The sequence below is a fragment of the Crocuta crocuta genome, unplaced genomic scaffold, assembly GCF_008692635.1.
Source record: "Crocuta crocuta isolate KB4526 unplaced genomic scaffold, BGI_CrCroc_1.0 scaffold29, whole genome shotgun sequence".
Lineage (NCBI taxonomy): Eukaryota > Metazoa > Chordata > Mammalia > Carnivora > Hyaenidae > Crocuta > Crocuta crocuta.
Genome location: NW_027533280.1, coordinates 1,825,689 through 1,829,564, shown reverse-complemented (window position 1 = coordinate 1,829,564; position 3,876 = coordinate 1,825,689). Strand labels below are relative to the sequence as shown.

Below are 3,876 nucleotides of genomic sequence, written 5' to 3'. Positions count from 1 at the left end.
ACGAAAACCGCAGGACAAGAGGCAGAGGGATCAGAGTCGATGTCCACGGTGACGGCGGGGCGTTTCACTTTCTTACTTTCACTGACTAGTATTTTTCTGCTTTTCCTTCTTTGAGGGTTGCTCTTTGTGTACTAAAGCTGTTTTCAAACGGGTTAAACAAACAAGAGAATCCTTCGTTGGGCTATTTGATGCTTCATTCCACCAGCTGAAGTTTATTGAGCACCCGGTGTGCTGGGGTGGGGGGGGAGTTTAAAAAACAAAACAAAACAAAACGCAGTCCTCGACTCCGGAGCACTCACTTGCATGGCCCCAGGTTCAAATCCCAGCCCACCCAGTACCCTCCCAGCCTTGTGACCACAGGCAGATCAAGTCTGCCTCTTGCCTCACTTTCCTCATCTGTACAATGGGACAATTCCCACCTGCCAGGCTGTTGTGAGGCCGGGATGGGCTAAGATGTACAAAGGGCTCGGCTCAAAGTCTGGCGCACTGCAAGTGTCTCCTGTGCGCTGGCAGAGACAGTCCTGCCCTGAAACCTGGGCTCCGGGCCTGGCAGCACAGGCGGAACCCAGCCCGCGCCCCAAGCCAGCCTCAAGGCCAAGCCGGCAGCTGCTGGCAGAGGAAGCCCGGGAAGGAGCTCCAGGCTGCCGCCTCCCTGCCCCCACGGCAGCTGCACCGGAGGACAGAGGACACATTATTCCCTGAGACAACTGCAGCCCCAGGGACGGCCAAGTGCCCCCCATCTCAGGACCAGAAGGGGCCGTTCTATCGTACGTCCACGCCTCTCCCCCCGCAAGGCCCACATGGCCCCAGGTTCTGAGGCTGTCACTGGGTCTGCCTTCTGTCCCCGCTGTGCCCGTCTGAGACATGGGGAGAGCTGGCGTCAGGACTCCTAGGCCTTCCATACTCAGAACCTTCAGGGGAGATGCAGAAATGGCCACCTGCCCCCCACGCTGCTCAGGCCACCTCGGCAGGGAAACCCCAGAAATCAAAGCATGCGCCACTCCTCACTCAGCCCGTCCCAGTCCTCGGCTCAACTTACCCCCCAGACTCCCACAGCAGCCTTCCAGGGAGCTGCTACTTTGTCCCCATTGCACAGATGAGGAAACTGAGAACTGGGAGGTGCCTGCCTGGTACTGCTCTAAGCCAGCGGCCAGCACACTTTTCTGTAAAAGGCTAGGTGGAAAAATATTTCAGGTTCCCATTTTGGACTCTGCCCAATCACTCACCCATCACTGTACTGGGAAAGCAGCCACAGACAGACACAAACAAACGAACGTGGCTGTGTGCCAATTAAACTTTATTTACAAGGACAGACAAAGCACTAAGTTTAGAACCTAGTAAGTTTACCAACCTCTGCTCTTAGCAATTCACAAGTCCTAACTCAGGTCATTGTCACAAACACCCTAAGAAGTAGGCATAGATAATGTTTTCGCCGTTTCCCAGATGAGGAAAATAGACCCAGCAAGCTTCCGTGGCAGGCCTGAGGTCACCGGCCACAACGCAACGGGACCCTGGCTCAGAAGGCACCAGAGGCCGAGGCTGGGCCTCAATCAGACTCTGTAGAGGTGGGCAGATCACAAGAGCAGGCTGCAGGGTGTCCCACAGCAGAAACAGGGTCCAGAGCACACATTTATTTACCCCGAGGAACGGCAAAAAGAGCAAGGTCTCTCCTTCACGCTCCAGGAGCCGTGAAATTCATGGCAACACTGTGTGATGAAAATTTCCCAAGAACAATACTCAGTGAGCTTGGGGACCTAACTACTCCCCAACAGGAGGCCCAAGCTGGTGGACATGGGTGCGAGGTCCCTGGCCCCACACACAGCAAACCCGAATCAGCTCATGTGCTCCGGCACCTGCAGGCCTTTGCACAGGCCGTCCTCTCTGCCCACAGTGCCCACCTCCAGCTTCTGGGCCAGCTAAAACCAGATCTGCCTTCCCATGCCATCTCCCCCAGCCCCTGAGATCTGCCTCTTCCTCTATACAGCTAGGGCACTAGGCTGGTCTCTCCCTGCAGACTCCGTCCTCTCTCAGGTGACAGGGGAAGTGGCTCCCGGCACTGGCACCGAGTCGCATTACCCGCTGTAAGAAACACCTCTCCTCCCCTCTCCGATCTTCGCCAGGACAAAGAAGGAAAATAAACAGGGTCCCAGCCCAGGACGCAATCTCAAAAGCAATATGAGCAAAAACACAGCTTTCATCCCAAAGCTGGCAAAGTCAGTGCAAGGGTTAGATGACACAATGGGCCACTGCGGGGACTGCTGGAAAGTTGCTGGAAGCTTTTCCTTAAATTCTTGAGGAGTAAAAAGGGCCTTCTTCAATGAGTTCTTATCGCTTCAAGTTCAGGCTTAGCATTTGCACTCACCAAAAATGCACAAGTAGGTCCATCGACAGCTGAACTGACAAATAAAACGTGGACCATCATATAACGGAACACGACTCAGCCTTAAAGAGGAGCAGAGCCCTGATCCGTGTGCCACTACGTGGATGAACCTTAACAACATGGTGCGGAGTGAAAGAAGCCAGACACAAATGGCCACGTATTACATGACTCCATTTACAGGAAACGTCAACAGTCAGATCCAGAAACACAGAGGGCAGACGGGTGGTCCTGGGAAGGAAGGAACGAATGGGGAGTGACTGCTAACGGGTGTGGGGTCTCCTTTCGGGGTGATGGGAATGTTCTGGGACTAGTAGAAGCAGTGGTTACCCAGCACTGTGAACGCACTAAAAGCCTCTGAATTGTTCACCTATGGTAGTGAATTTCAGATTATATAAATATCACCTTGCCTTAAACAGAAAAGGCACACCCACAGGGCAGAGCGTGCTTTCTCCTGGACAGAGCTTTCCAGGAGGGGGACCCAGGGAGCCTGGCTAGTGGACCTCCAGGTGCTTCTCCCAATGGCTGCAGGCCTGATTCACTGCAGCCCAAAGCCACAGGAGCAACGCAACAAACTCAGACCCCAGCCGGTCGCCAGGTGGCAGCTGGCACTGTTTTCCCCATCAGATGCCCCTGGCGTAAAATTAGGGCCACCACAGAAAAGAAAAAAAACGCATAATGCAAAATTAAAGACACAGGCAGCAAAAGGCCTGTGGCTGGGGAGGTGCCCCTTGTCCCAGCTTCAGGAAGGGGCAGGGGCGGCTGCAGGCACTCTGTGTCTACCCCTAGTCACAATCACAGCAGGCTCCAAGATAGGCAAGGACCCCACGCATAGGCAAGCTGTGGACAGGAAATGTGGAGATGGAGGAAAACCTTTCCCTTTCTGCTGGCCTTGAACACGGGAAGAGGAGGCCCGGAGTCTCAAACTGCCTCCTCGTTAACACAACAAGACTACAAGAAAAATGGCAGACCCAAGAGAGGGACGGAGATGGAGACCTGGTGACATCATGTCACCTGAATCAAGCTGTGCCTGAAGTCCGCCAACCCCGGATTTCAGTTATATGAGCCAGGACCCATGCTGAAGTTAGTCTGACACAGGTTTTCTGTCCCTTTCAGCCAACAGAGCCCCACCACACAAAGGGACTTTCAGAAGTGGTTCTGTGTGTGATGGCTCCGAAGTCCCCTAAAGCAAAGTCGGGTGAATTCCAAAGGAAGCCCGATACCACACAACTCCAGGGGCTCAAGGGCAGGGAAGCGTTAGAAAACAGAACATTTTTATATGAAAAAGGAACACAGCTGGCGGGGGGCAGGGCTGTAACAAAAACATCCCACTGAATTCCTGTCTCATGCGTCCAGCTGAATTCCACACGGCAGACGCAGAAAACATCTGAACGCTTTCAGAGTTGTGTTCTCTCCTGGCTCCTTCCCTTCCCCAACTCTGCCCAAACTTTCCAAGTGCTCTCAGCAGCCTGGAGCACTGACCGGAGTTTGTGCAGGCG

At 54.0% G+C, this 3,876-nt stretch overlaps 1 protein-coding gene across 1 annotated transcript in view; it reads right to left on the bottom strand.

The window, feature by feature from the left end:
* The window catches only part of NCOR2 (nuclear receptor corepressor 2), a 179,475-nt gene that overhangs the window by 128,605 nt on the left and 46,994 nt on the right, over positions 1-3,876 (bottom strand).